General features: G+C 54.5%; 1 pseudogene; it reads left to right on the top strand.

Annotated features, from left to right (window-relative positions):
- Positions 1-1,029: 1,029 nt before the first annotated feature.
- LOC138850349 (heterogeneous nuclear ribonucleoprotein A/B pseudogene) lies at positions 1,030-1,639 on the top strand (annotated as a pseudogene).
- The last annotated feature ends 13,279 nt before the right edge of the window (positions 1,640-14,918 follow it).

The raw sequence follows: 14,918 nt of genomic DNA, 5'->3' as shown, positions 1-14,918 counted from the left end.
CAGGCAGATCTGTAGCTCCCACAGGTTGTTCTCCAGTTTGTTGACGGCCTCTCAGAGGGCGAGCGTGTTCCTCATCTGCTGGATGGAATCCATGTAGCGCACGCAGAACGTGTAGAGGTTTTTGCCGGCCTCCAGCACGGCGCTGTGGCTGGCCATCTGCTCCGAGTTCCTGGAGATGGCCAGGCACAGGGCCTCGGTGCTGTCCAGAACCACGCCCTGGGAGATGGTGCCGCTGGTGATGCGCTCTGGGGGCTGGCGGGTTTTCCTAAAAGACACGCGCGTGGATATGAGCAGGATAAAGGAGGTGGAAGAAGGCTGGTCGGCCGCCAACAGCAGCGAGGCGGGGGGGGCCGACCTGGCAGGGGTCCCTGAGGGCTTGGGGGCGGACTGTGGCTTTGGTACGGGAGCACAGGCCTTTTGAGGCTGTCCCCTGGCTGCCCGGGCTCGGCAGCCTCACAGCTCGTTGTGTCCACAGCCAGGCTTGTGGATTTTGTCTTCGTGCCAAGGGCTGCCTCCCCAGCCGCCTCCTGGCTCGGGCTCTGAGAGGGTTTCCCGGCTCTCCCCACTGGGAATGGGGGAGGCGGCGGGGCGGGTTTGAGCTTAGACAACTTCCCCTTGTCTCTCCCTGGTGACTCAGAGGCATGCTTGTGCCTCCTCACTCGGGGCTCCTCGCCGGGGCCCTTGGGGGGGCCAGGTGCGCCTGACGCTGCCCTGCTGGGGAGGGGGCCTGGCTCAGCGGCAGCAGGGGTCCCCAGGGCACCACCCTTCCAGGCCTCGTCCTTGTGGGGGGCTGCAGAGGCAGCAGCCACCGAGACCTTCCGCCGCTGGAGCTCAGGGTCAGGCCGGGAGGGCTGGAGCCTGGGCGCCACTGAGAACGGACACCAGGCCGCCCCCGATGGGAGTCGCCCGGCCGGGACCAGGGCAGGCAGCAGGGGCCGGAGGCGGGACCGCGGGGCCCAGAGCTGGAATCAGAATGGCGCGGAGGGGGACCAGATAAATGCCAGCAAGAACTAGGAGGACAAAGGGAAAATGTTCGTTGGTGGTCTGAGCTGGGATATCAACAACAAGATTTAAAGGACTATTTTACTAAGTTTGGCGAGGTCGTTGACTGCACAATAAAAGTGTATCCCAACACTGGACGGTCAAGAGGATTTGGGTTTATCCTCTTCAAAGACGCAACCAGTGTGGAGAAGGTCCTAGACCAGAAGGTGCACAGGCTGGATGGCCATGTCATTGACCCTAAAAGGCCATGGCTATGAAGAAGGACCCAGTGAAGAAGATGTTTGTGGGGGGTCTGAATCCTGAAGCTACTGAGGAAAAGATCAGGGAGTGCTTTGGCGAGTTTGGGGAGATTGAGGCCATTGAGCTTCCAATGGATCCAAAGTCGAACAAAGGATGGAGTTTTGCTTTTATCACCTTCAAAGAAGACCCCGTGAAGAAGGTTCTGGAGAAAAAGTTCCATACCATCAGTGGAAGCAAGTGTGAAATCAAGGTGGCCCAGCCCAAGGAGGTCCATCAGCAGCAGCAGTATGGCTCTGGGGACCACAGGAACCACAGCCGGGGGATCCGAGGCAGTGGTGGCAGCGGTGGAGGTAGAGGTCAGGGGAGTGGCCACCAGAATAACTGCAAGCCATACTGAGGTGCAGCAGGAGGGTGATGCCTGCACAAGCTGGGTTTGGATACAGAGTGAATGCTATTATGTACCAAATTTAACTTGACAAACTCTCTATGGCCTGTCCCATGTGTATCTTATTTAAAATTTCCCCCCTGGAATTCACTCTCCTGTTTACTATTTCCAGGGCGCTAGTTGATATAGGCAGTGTGGTGTCTCAGGCCAGGGCGGCGTTACAGGCTGATTTTATCACCAGGTTACCCAAAACCAGATTGGAGTGTCTGCTTCCTGCTGCCGCTCTGAAGCCTGGACCTCTGGACCCTGGTTGTAAAGAGTAAACTGTATCTTAGGAAAAAAAATTGCTACCTGTCTGGTAGGCACCTTCTCCAGGGAGACCTTGTGATCAGGTGAGTGGTGTCATAGTCAGAAATCCCAATTATCTGCCACTCGGCCTTTACTCTGTCCCGCTCTCCTGTGAAATGTCTTTCATAAGCCAACCTGCCCAATCCCACATCAGGGACCTTCGACCTGGACCACTGTGACACACCCCAGCACCACACTTGGCTTACCACTGGCCTTGAGAAACACCTTTCTTTCTTTCCTTTTTTTTTTTTAAAGATTTATTTATTTATTTATTTGAAAGTCAGAGTTACACAGAGAGAGGAGAGGCAGTGAGAGAGAGAGAGAAAGAGAGGTCTTCCATCCACTGGTTCACTCCCCAATTGGCCACAATGGTCGGAGAGGCACTGACTTGAAGCTAGGAGCCAGGAGCTTCTGGGTTTCCCACGTGGGTACAGGGGCCCAAGGACTTGGGCCATCTTCCACTGCTCTCCCAGGCTGTAGCAGAGAGCTGGATTGGAAGTGGAGCTGCCGGGACTTGAACTGGCACCCACATGGGATGCCAGGACTGCAGGCAACAGCTTTACCCGCTATGCCACAGTGCTGGCCCTGAGAAACGCCTTTCAAATGGATGCCTCCCTGGTACAGCGAGTACAGCATCAGGTCCCGAAGAACCTCAGTGGAAAGCTTGCCCACAGCTTTAACAATGAGCACCTGCAACCAGTTTGCCTTGCTCTGATGGTGCGCTGGGCAGCTTCACACGTCACAGTGGATTTGTGAATCTTGGGACCAGCCCATTCACAACCTGGCCCTGGAGCCGCCCCACAGAAGGTGTTCTGGAGCCTGGTTGCCCTTCCTGGGGGATTTTGAGATTCCAACCCCCTTAGGAGCTCCTGATCACCTTCACTGTGTGAGCAGCAGCATGTGTGCCGGTGCTGTGGGGGAAGCAAGCCCCGGCGCTGTGCACGAGGCGTGAGTGTGGGCTGCAGAGGATCACCTATGCCCCACCCCCAGGGTTACTAGTTGACATTGTACACTCAACACTAAGACATCAGATGTGCTTGGAGCAGGAAGAATATACTTTCCAACCCATGTGAGAAATTCTTCCTGCAGGGGCAGTAGGGACCACATCCCCTATACTCACTCTGCCAGGGTCCTCCTCACCCCTTCACTGCCAGGATTGCTCTCAGCAGCTCCGACTGGGTGTGGCCTCACCTGTGAGACTACCTGTGCCCCCCGTCACTCGCAGCCATGGACTGAGAAACTAAGGAGATCTAGGCCTGCTCCTAGGAGAGCCTGCCTAGGACGCAGCCCTGTAACTTATTCTACTTGTTCCCGTGTTTTCAAATGTCAAGAGGAGGAGTTCACACTGTTCTCCAATGCCCCAGTTCAGACGGCCAGGAGCAGATGCACCAGCATGGCTTCAGCGCCCCTGGACCTCACCTGCATTGACTCCTTCCTGTCCCAGGAGCCACTCTCCCTACCCACCCTGCTTCCACGCCTCCCCCTGCTGGGTGAGTGTATTGGCCAAGGCCTGGAGAGGGGAGGGTACTGAGGTGGCTTGGTGGGATCCTTGTCCTGTGATTGGTGTCAGGGTTGGATTCTAAGGTCTCAGCTGGTGGGAAAGACCAGGCAGATGGCTGTACACTCAGCCCTTGGACAAGTCCGTGGATACTGAGAGACATACCCAAAGCAAAGCCATAGGCCGAGAGCAGGTACAGAGCCACAGCAGCAGGGCTCTGGGGCCACGGGCCTAGGCCTGAGTGGGTTGGGGGTGGCAGGGTGCTGTTTCATTGATCAGTGGAACCTTTGCCACATGATCGGGCATGAATGAAGGAGCCCTGGGTGTAGGGATGAGCAGGGTGGCCAAAGGCCAGAGCCCAGCACCAGGACATGTGCCTGAGCTTCACTGCTTTGTTTCATCAGCGCCGCTGTCCTTCGGATGTGTTTGTTGCTTGATGAATACATATGTTGACTTGAATTCCTTGTGATTCCCTAAAGCATGGTTTGAAAACACTGGGCTCCGGGCTGGTATGTGTCCACAATAGAGTTTTTACTAGTCTTTGGCCAACTAAGAGAAAAGAGACTATTTTATTTATCATTTGGCATCGTACAAAAACCTCACACACAGAGAAGTATATTCAGTGTAAATGTGCGGTTAACAAGTAATTAGGATGTGGACATGCAGGGCATCACAGCCCAGGTGTCTTACTGTGGGACTCAGTCACATCACCAGGCCTCCTGCAGGAGCCAGCTGCCACTGGGCTTCTGGGACCCAGCTTGGTTTCCTCTTGGCCATTCAGCTTGCCTCCTGAGTTCTCCTGATGCCCACAGTAGCTGTCTTGTTTTCCCTGCTTTTTTGGCCTCCTCGACCATGACAGGTCACAGGTCAGCTCTGGCAGACAAACTGTGTAGGCTCCAGAGTTTCAGGCTGCCTGCCCAGTGTCCCCTTGTCGCCTGAAGCCAAAACTCTCCTGCAACTGGGCAATCATGATACCTCCACCTTACCAAAAATTCTCCCCAAATCTCAATGCATCTTCATGTTTTCCTGAAACACATTGCTCTTTTTGGAATTGCATGAAATTCCTAAGTGGCCAAATTCAGGACAAGTGTTTGGCACAGTATCTTAGGTCACCACTAGGGATGCCCACATCCTACATCGGAGTGCCTGGTTCAAGTCCTGGCTCCTCCACTTCCAATCCAGTTTCCTGCTAATGTGCTTTCTGGGGGTCAGCATGTGATGGCTCAAGAACCTGAGGCCCTGTCATCCATGGGAGAGACCTGGATTGAGTTCCAGGCTCCTGACTTTGACCTGGTCCAGCCCTGGCTGCTGCAGGTATTTGAGGAGTAATCCAGCAGGTGGAAGATCTCCCTCTCTGTGTCTCCCTGCCTTTCAAGAAAAGAAAAGAAAAGAAAAAATGCCCAAATTGGAGGGTCCTAACCAGGGTGAGTAATTTGTGGGTACCAGTTAAGTGCAAATTCTGGGAGAGCAGAGGAAGAGTCCAGTGCCAGGCCTTCATCCCAGCCACTTCCTATGTGCAGGTGCCTCTGCTTAACCAACAGATCCAGAGAGGAGGCAGGTCTTTCATGCAACAGCAATGAGAGAGGGGAAGGAGGCTGGAAGAAGAAATGGATTCAACAGCAAGGAGATCTTCAGCTTTGCCCATTTCCCCAAGGAGGCGAAGGATGAAAGTGTTTAGCTCCAAGAAAAACCGTCTGATTAAGCTGGGGTTTAAAATGAAGTGAGAATTTCACAGGATCTCTCACATCAAGTGCCTTTAAAGTAAGTCCTGATACCTATTTTCAGCTAATGAAAGGAGGAAGAGATAGTGGCCCCAGGGAAGGGTCACATCTGGGAGGTGCTGAGTGGCCACTCTGTACCTGGCTGTGTCCTGGGGACCAAGTCAGGGACAAGTGGGAGAGGGCCCTGGGCAGACAGTGGCTCCTATGCCAGCAGATCTGCGTTACAGGGCATGGAACCATGCAGGGGAGAAGTGAACCGCATAGCCAGGTGGACGAGGGCCTGAGGGTGGGGACAGATGTCCACCTGTAGTTGTCCTGCTCCCTGGAGGGCTGGGTGAGGGGTGGCCATGGCCTTGGGAAACTGGTATAATCCTGCAGAGAGACCAGGAGGCAGAGGAGTTGGCCTCAGTAAGAGCACATTCTACCACTGGCTGAGTTAAGATAAACTCCGAAAGGCACCCTGTGGGTGACCAGAAACCATGAAGACAAAGCACAGTCGCAGGGCCTGAGTTGCCCACTGCACGCACAGGGACTGCAGGGTGCACAGCTCAGCCTCCCTCTCCCTTGGCTGTCCACAATAGCCCAGAAGGAGTTTGGGTCCTGACCTGGGATGACTCTAACCACTGCTAAGTGGTTAAGCGAGCTGCGGAGACACCTTGTGAAGACGCGCCCCATCTGAGCTGTGCTGCTCCTGGAGGCGTGCGCACTGAGGTGCTTGTGCGGGAGTGTGTTCTAGCGTGCAAGGGAGCAGGGAGGGAGGGAGAGGAGGGGAAGGATGCAGAACACCTGCCAGGTGGAGTGAAGTCAGGGGAGAAGGCACAGTTCCCTCTTGTAGATCGCATGCAGCTCCAGGTGACAAGGCCGAGGGACTATTGTTCTTTCAACATAGCTTTTGTAGCAGCATCGGAAAGAAAGTTGGCCTGAAGTGTGGGCAGAGCTGAGGAAGGGTGGGAGAGAGTCCTGGGCACTCTCTGATTGGTGGGGCAGGGGTCCTTTTCCTGGGCTCAGGCAACTCGGATCCCCATCTTCCCAGCATCCCAAGCGCCCCCCCCCCACTCTGTGAAGTCTCCCATTGTGACCAGCAGGGCCCACTGTGCAGAAGCAGCCCAGCATCTCTTCTGTCTGTGCCCAGGGCTCTCCCAGCCAGCTGGGAACCAGCGGGCGAGTTCAGGTTAGCAGGCAGCCCTGGCTTCCAGGTCCGCCGCATCTTGGCTGTGAGCAGAGAGATTTCCCTTGAGAACACATGGTTGGAATCCACTAGCGCAGCCCCAGGAGGGGGTGAACAATGAGCCTGGTCCCACGGGGCTTGCAGCTCAAGTTCCCCAGGAGCGTGGCTGGGGCCAGACGTGGAGGACTTTGTGGGACACAGGTGTTCTGTCCCCTGGCAGCCTCCCGCCCCCAAACCCCCCTGCCCTGAAGCACCCCCTGCCTCAGCCGTCCTCGGGCCACAGACTGAGACCCATGGTGGATCTGAAGAAACCCCTGCACCTCCATCTGCTCCTGATGTCTGCACAGCTCTCATCACAGTGGGAGGGGAGCACCCAGCTGAGGAAGACTCTGAAAACCTAAGGAACCTGGATCTCCCCTCCCCCCACCCCATCCCCACTTCCTGGACAAGATGCGTCATCAAGCAAATGGAACTCTCCACAATCTGCCCAAGTGTTAACACGCTGCACTTGTGGCAATAAAACACTTGAACCTGGCCCAGGTCTGTTTTCCTTGAACTTCAAACTCTTCCGGATTCCTTCTCTCACTGAGTGAGACACTGGGACAGGGACCATCCCGTGAGAGGAGGCGGGGCCTGACATTAGGACACGCCCCTTCTTCCCTCCCCTGGTGCAGCTGATGCTTTGTAAGGAGACTGAAGTGGCAGACGCTGAGTGGTGACTGCAGTATCAGTAACAGTGTCTTTATTAGAGAGTCACAGCGTTTCCCCGGGACAGTGAGGCAGCATCCTGTCAGGTTCCTCCTCCTTTGTCCCTTCCTCCCTCTTCTGCAAGGTTTGGGGTGAAGCACCCCACCTCTAACTCTTGAGACTGAGCAGGGCCGAGGAGAGGCCATGAGTTTTCATTTTAGATGCTGGTGCTCAGCCAGGGGTTGCAGGCCTGTGGGGCGTGGTGGACAGAAACAGCTAAGTGGATTAAGCTGTTCTCCTGGAGAGACAGGAGAAAGCTGAGCCATCCCTCTGTGTCCCCTAGACACTCGGGGGAGGGGGGCAGATGGACACTCATGTGATGGGCCTGTCCTTCAGACTGTCTCAGAAATGTCACCCCTAGCCTGCCGTGGCTGTGGCCACCATGCTCCCAGCTTCTCCTTTCCTGGGAACTTTCTCACAGGGAGCACAACTGGCATTTTTTAAAAAAGATTTATTTATTCATTTGAAAGGCAGATATGGGGGAGGGGTTCCATCTACTGGTTTACTCCCCAGTTGGCCACAATGGCCAGAGCTGCTTCGATCTGAATCCAGGAGCCAAGAGCTGCTTCCGGGTCTCCTACATGAGTGCAGGGGCCCAAGGACCTGGGTCATCTTCCACTGCTTTCCCAGGCCATAGCAGAGAGCTGGATCAGAAGTGGAGCAGCAGGGACTCAAATCGGCTCCCATATGGGATGCCGGCACTGCAGGTAGTGGCTTTACCCACTATGCCACAGTGCCGGCCCCATTATTAGTTCATTTAACAATAACAACATGTGGCTGGCATTGTGGCACAGCGGGTTAAGCCACCACCTGCAATGCTGGCATCCTTGTATAGGCACTGGTTCCAGCCCTGCCCGCCCCACTTTTGCTCCAGGTTCTTGCTAGTGCACCTGGGAAAGCAGCAGAAGACGGCCCAAGGACTTGGCCCCTGTATCCACATAGGAGACCCGGATGGAGTCCAGGCTCTTGGCTTCGGCCTGGCCCAGACCCAGCCTTTGAGGCCATTGGGGGAGTAAACCAGTGAATGGAAGGTCTCTCTTTCTCTCTGTGTCTCTTCCTTTATCTCTGTAACTCTGCCTTTCAAGTAAATAAAATACATATTTTACAAAAGAAGTGTAGCACATGCAATTATCTACAGTGGATAATGCTTGATACCGACAGTAAATGGCTATGTAACTTTACATCGTTAACCTCGCTATACTTTTTATCTCAGAGTGACTGTAAATATACACACGCCATGTGTGTGCTTATACAAACACACACGTACAGAGAGGGACGGAGAGAGGCTACAAGGGACCGCTCACATTTGCTGGGGAGGTGAAGTCCAAAGACCTGCAGTCAGCAAACTGGAGACCCAGGAGAGCTGAGGGTGGGAGTTCCACTCTGAAGGAAGGAGAGGGCCAATGTCCAGGCTGTAGACAAACAGGCATAGCGGGACAACTCTCCTTTCTCGTGCCTCTCGGTCCACCCAGACCCCCAGGTGATTGGATGACTGCCACCCACGTTGGGAGGGGTGTGGCTTACTTTAGTGGGAGGGGCACAGATTCCAATGCTGGTCTCTTGTGGAAACGTCCTTGGGTCCCAGGCAGGTGCACATCCCAGAATGAACTACTGCGGCTGGTGACGGTTGTCTGGGTTGTTCCCTTCCTAGAACAGGGCAGAGTGCACGCGGCATCCAACCCAGTTTTATTGTTTCCATAGAGAGCTAAGGGGAGATACAGCCCTGGGAAGGCAGGAGGCCCTAGCTCCCGGCCTCACTTGGGAGTTGACTAGCTGTGCCCTTGCTGTAGGGGAAGCTTTGGGCCGGTCACCCTCACAGCTCTTGTAACACAGTTGTTGACCCCTGAACAGCTCTGCAGAGCATGGCTGGGGTGAACATGGGTGCTGGTCCCCTCTGCAGCTGCTGGCCAGGGCATTGGATCAGAGAGAACTCAGGTTCCAGGCGGGGAGGCCTCACAGGGGTCTCCAGCAGGCCCTACCACAGGGCCCACAGTCCTCTGACAGGGTCTGGCCTCCTGAGTCCCAGTTTGAAGGCCCTGTCAATGTTTGCATGGTGTTCTGCAGAAATCTGCTTCCAAGCAGGCACAGTTGAAGTCAGTGCAAACACTGTTCTTTAGTCTATCCAAATGGAAGACGATGTTTTCTCTTCCCGACTTGCCACCCACAAAACTTGGGTGATTCACCTACCTTATCCTTCTAGATATTCAAGGATGGAGGCATCAGATGCCAGCGGTGAAGGGACCTCTGCAGCCACCCAGGACGCCGAGGCACAAGAGGGAGAAACGGAACTACGGCCCCATCCCACACCAGGTCGTCTAGGAACCGTTCCCCCCAGCCAAACCCCATTCTCCTGCCCAGGCTGATAGAGCAAAAGCAGAATGTGAGAAATAAACTTGAAGCAGATATCAGTGCCCTGACATAGACATCAAACTTCATCGACTGAAGAGGTAAATATTGACAGAACTTAAATACCAAATCAATAGTTACCCCGAGGGACAGCACGGCCTGAGTTGGAAGTTGAGATCTGCGTATTCCAGTGCATCGCCAGTCCCCCATTGTCTGGCCCTTTCCACAGTGAACTAAAACTGGAAGATGTGCTCATAGATTTCTACAGGGCGCCAACACTGTGGGCTGGAAAGAGGTTCTTGATCACCAAGGGAGCTCATTCGCGTTAACCGAGGACCCGCCCCCGAAAGCTGGGTAAGGATCCCAGAATAAGCCAGCAATCCATTTGCTCACAGTGTTGGCTGAGAGGTCACCCAAACAGAAACTTCCAGCCAAAAGGCCACCAGGTCCCCGTTTGCTGGGCTTCGCCTTGTCCATAGCAACACGGCACGTGCGCTGCACCTTGCGGCAGGCAGGGCACCACCCAAGCCCTGCATGAGGAGGAGGCCAGAGACCACAGCCCCAGCACTGCACACTTCATCGCCAGCCTTTGCAGGCACCGAGGCAGGGTTGATTGTTTGCTTAGGAGGACTTGTAGTGGGTGAGAAGCCTTAAGAAAAGACGACCATAGAAAAGAACCCAGAAGGGAAGCCTGGGCGATTCTGCCCACCAATTTCCCCCTCTGTGATTGGGAAAGACATGGACACCCTTCAAGGTTGAAGGGGCAGACCCTGTGCACAGCCTCCAGTGGCCCTGGGGACATGTCCGTGCACGCTGCCTCATTCCAACTTCCCACTGGTGGGGGAGACCCTGAGGCTGTTGAAGCTGCCCTGCTGAATGTCACAGTCGCTCTGCTTTCCTGCTTCTCAGTTAGTAAGTTTGTCACCAGAGTGGTGATTCCCAACCTGGTGATTTTCACACCTGGAGGTGTGAAACAGATGCTGGGGTGCCCCCACACCAGTCAATTCTACCTGAACATCAGCCAGGGAATTCCAGGCCTCGGCTTCTTTTGAAAGCTCCTGGTTTCTCCGTGCTAATTAGCTTTCCATGTAAAGCGTTTTGGTGAGGATCCTGACACTCACAGGGTCTGGGTCTAAGGGCCTGTGAGGCCTGAGTTGTCTGCACACCTGGGACTTGGTTACCCTCAGGTGCTTGGGAAGCGGGCTGTCCCCAAGGAGGGGTTACCTGTGCCGCAGGTGATGCCAAGCTCAGAACACGCAGTTAAAGCGGCCAGCGGGGCAGCTGCGTGAAGGCTGGGGCGCTGCTCAGGATCCCTCAGCACTGAGGCCCGGGCCTCCTCCTGTGGGCGTGTGGCTGCTGCCTGCTCACCACGGGGCCCCTCTCTGGGATCGCCATGAGACGGAGGGCGCTGCCCTCTGTGTCCAGCCACTGATGGATGGGAGGTAGAGACTTGGTTCCCTGTCCTCCGAGGGGCCGTCCCCGCTTCTGAGCTCCCGGTACGACCAGAGGCCTGGCGGAGGCTGCTCAGCTGCTCCTTCCACCTGTCCCATTTCCCTGCCGCCCCACGGGTGGGGTTCCCCAGAGTGCTTCCCGGGAAGCTCCCTTACATTTCGGCCCTGCTGGCCGGTCCCTGGTCCCTAGGAGCCTGACCCGGGACAGTGACCTTGGGAGGGGAAGGAGCTGCAGAGGGTGTCTGTGGTGACGTGGAGGGACCCGGGGGACACTGGGCACACCTCTGCCAGCATGCGTTCGGAGAACAGGGACCATGCTTGTCTGGCTCACTGATGCACCCAATATCCGTCTGAGTACCCTGCCTGTGTAAGGGCTCTCAGTCATGTTTCGGGGTTGGTGGCCTTTAGTGTTGTTGCTACTGTTGTTTGGGCTGAGTAAGTGAAGGATTCTTGAATTGGCTCGGATTCTGATTAGACATAAAGAGCAAGTGTTGAATGGACATTTGGTGCAATGGTCAATCCAGCTTCCTGTAATGCAAACCCTGAGGGGCAGCAGGTGGTGGCTCAAGTACTTGGCTCCTGCCTCTCATGTGGGAGACCCAGATGGTGGTTTCAGCCTGACCCAGTTCTAGCCATTGTGGGCATTTGGGGAGCAAACCAGCAGGTGGAAGATTTCTGTCTGTCTGTCTCTATGTCTCTGTTTTTCAAATAAAATGAAAATAATTTGTTTAAAAGGACAAATGTCGATGGGGAGGAAGGTTGTCACTTTTTCTAAGAGGAATTGTCGGTGGTGTGAAGAGAAGCTACACTGACAAGTCCTGGGACCCAGACAATGCTCTCAGGGGATGCTCTCACTCACAGGATGAGCCGCTTGGGAGGTGACCAAAAGACACAAAAAGCATGGGTCAAGAGATGGGGAAATGTCACAGGCTAATTTTCTGGGAGATTGCACCCAGTGGATCAGAGTTCTTCCCAGGGCTTAGCAAATTGGACCTTGTGTTCTCTGGCTCCTGTATCCCCAGTTCTGAAGAAGGGAGAAGATGTGGGTCCACCCCTCTGGGATCAGGAGTTATGTGGCGGGGGGGGGGGGTTGTGCATGTGCAGACATTCTAGCACAAGGAAGAAGGCACACATCAAGGACACAGCAGCCCGAGGGCGTGCGCCTCAGACATCCATCCACTCAGCACTCATATACTAGGTCAGGACTGGTGTGTATCAGGTGGGGTCTTAGGTGCTGGTTTATAAAAGTGAATGCAGCTGGTCGCAGCCCAGGCAGGAGCAGGAGAGTGCTGATCGTGGTCCAAGCAGTGCTACAAGGATGGTGCCAATTGAGGGGGGTGGATGACTGCTCAGTGTCTCCCAGCTGGGCCCAAGTTGCCCGGATCCTACTGGGCTCCAAGAACTCCTGGGACATGTGTGGGATACTCAGAGGGTCCTACTGTGCAGTGCAGAGACAAACAGGACGTGTGACTTCCTCTGTTCTGCTGGTGAGGTGGCTAAGGGCACTGGCTCTTAAATCCTGCGAGTGTGAGTTCAAGTTCTGCTCCCTCACGAACCAGTAGTTGGAGCTTGGGCAAGCCCGGACTTTTCTCATCCCGTTTTCTCACGTGCACAATGGGCGGTCCTGGAGCTGAGCTGCAATGCACAGCCCCTGTCCTAAAGCAGCTCTTTATATCACCGGAGTCAGCGTTGATGCTTACCATTGATGATGAATAAAACACCGTCCTCGGCTTCCATTTCCCTGTCTGTGAAGTGTTGAGTTGATACCCGATGATCTCAAGATCTCTTCTGTTCTCCTGCACCATAAGGATGGCTGATTGGATCAGTTTCCAGTTGCCATGGAGATGAGGTTGCTATGAGGACACTGCAATTCAAGCCGGCTTGGGCTGCAATTCTGGTGGTGGGCCTGGCTGGGCCTGGAGTGGTGCTGTACCCTCCCTCACATGCATGCCTGCCTGTGGTGTGTCTGGCACCCTGGAAACCAGAGTGGGGGACCCCTCTGAGGGAGAAGCATGAGAAGGTGGTTTGGGAAGTTCCACTCCTCTTCCAACATCTGCCTGAGCCTGTCTGCCCATCTGAGAGGGAGTTCTGCAGCTTCCTGTCTTCAGAAATCATTAGAGAGTAGCAAGGGCATGATGACCATGAGGCTGGGTCAGAAAGTGTGTCCCGGGAGCGTGGCTTTTATTGCTTTTATTGTCACTCCAAATCTCCTGATGCCTGACCATTGCCGCAAACTCCTGCCTTCTCCCTGAGAGACAACCCAGCTGGGTCAGGCATTTAACTTTCACTTCAGCCCCTCCCACTCCTTCTCTTCTTTTTAAAAAGATTTATTTAAAAGACAGAGTTACAAAGAGAAAGGAAGAGGCAGGGAGACAGACAGACAGACAACACGCGCACACACACACACACACACACGCAGATCCTCTGTCCACTGGTTCACTCCCAAAATGGCAGCAGACAGAAAGGGCTGGGCCAGGCTGAAGCCAGGAGCCAGGAGCTTCCTCCAGGTCTCCCACGTGGGTGCAGGGGCCCAAGGACTTTAGCCATCTTCCACTGCTTTCCCAGGTGCATTAGCAGGGAGCAAGATAGGAAGTGGAGCAGCTCAGACTCCAACTGGCACTCATATGGGATGCCAGCCCTGCAGGTGGCAGCTGAACCTACTACATCACAGCCTCGGCCCCATTCCATTCTTTTTTTTTTTTTTTTTTTTTTTTTTTTTGACAGGCAGAGTGGACAGTGAGAGACAGAAACAGAGAGAAAGGTCTTCCTTTTGCCGTTGGTTCACCCTCCAATGGCCGCCGCGGCCGGCTCACCGCGCTGATCCGAAGGCAGGAGCCAGGTGCTTCTCCTGGTCTCCCATGGGGTGCAGGGCCCAAGCACTTGGGCCATCCTCCACTGCACTCCCTGGCCACAGCAGAGAGCTAGCCTGAAAGAGGGGCAACCCGGACAGAAGGACAGAATCCGGCATCCCGACCGGGACTCAACCCGGTGTGCTGGCGCCACTAGGTGGAGGATTAGCCTAGTGAGCCGCGGCGCCGGCGCCCCCATTCCATTCTTAAAGAAACAAAAAGTTCAGGAGGAAGCACCTGGCTCCTGGCTTCGGATAGGTGCAGCACCGACCATAGCAGCCATTTGCGGGGTGAAGCAATGGAAGGAAGACCTTTCTCTCTGTCTCTCACTGTCTAACTCTGCCTGTCAAAAAAAAGAAACAAACAAAAAGTTACATAATAAACAAGGGCCACTGTAAAAGCTTCCACCTGTACAGACAAGTGCAGGACAAAGTAAAAGTCCTTCTCCTCTAGCTGTCATCCTCTCTTCTCTCCTGAAAGTGCCACCATGAGCCGTGTGGTTTTTTCTCCTACCTGGTGTTTTGCAGAGAAGAGACACCATGGATCATTAAACTGAAGCAAAATGCAGTGCCACCTTTTTGATTTTTCACTGATGGGCTCCTGCTAACACAGACTGGTTGGTAGCTCGGCTTTTTCATGCAAGAGAAGGACTTGGAGATCTTTGCAAATAAGTTCACCGGATGGACTTACACACCAAGAAAGATCCTGTAAATATTTGTTAAAAGACTTATTTGTTTGAAAGCCAGAGTTATGGAGAGAGAGAGAGCGAGCGAGCTTCCACTCACTGGGTCATTCCCCAGATGACCACAAGAGCCACTGCTTGCCAGATCGAGCCAGGAGCCAAGAGCTTCTTCCGGGTCTCCCATGTGGGTGGCAGGGGCCCAAACACTAGGGCCGTCTTCCACTGCCTTTCTCAGGCCATAGCAGGAAGCTGGATTAGAAGTAAAGCAGCTGGGACACAAATTGGAACCTATGTGGGATGTTGGCTGTCACAGGTTTACCCTCTATGCCACAACTCCAGCCCTCCCCATAAATTTTTTATGCCAATGATTTTGAAATTTAAAAATATATATATTTAGGGGCTGGCGCTGTGTGGCTTAGCAGGTAAAGTTGCCACCTGCAGTGCTGGCATCCCATATGGGTGCCAGTTCGAGTCCCGGCTG

This window comes from Oryctolagus cuniculus, chromosome 7, assembly GCF_964237555.1.
Source record: "Oryctolagus cuniculus chromosome 7, mOryCun1.1, whole genome shotgun sequence".
Classification (NCBI taxonomy): Eukaryota; Metazoa; Chordata; class Mammalia; order Lagomorpha; family Leporidae; genus Oryctolagus; species Oryctolagus cuniculus.
This window is presented reverse-complemented; position numbering and strand designations above follow the sequence as displayed.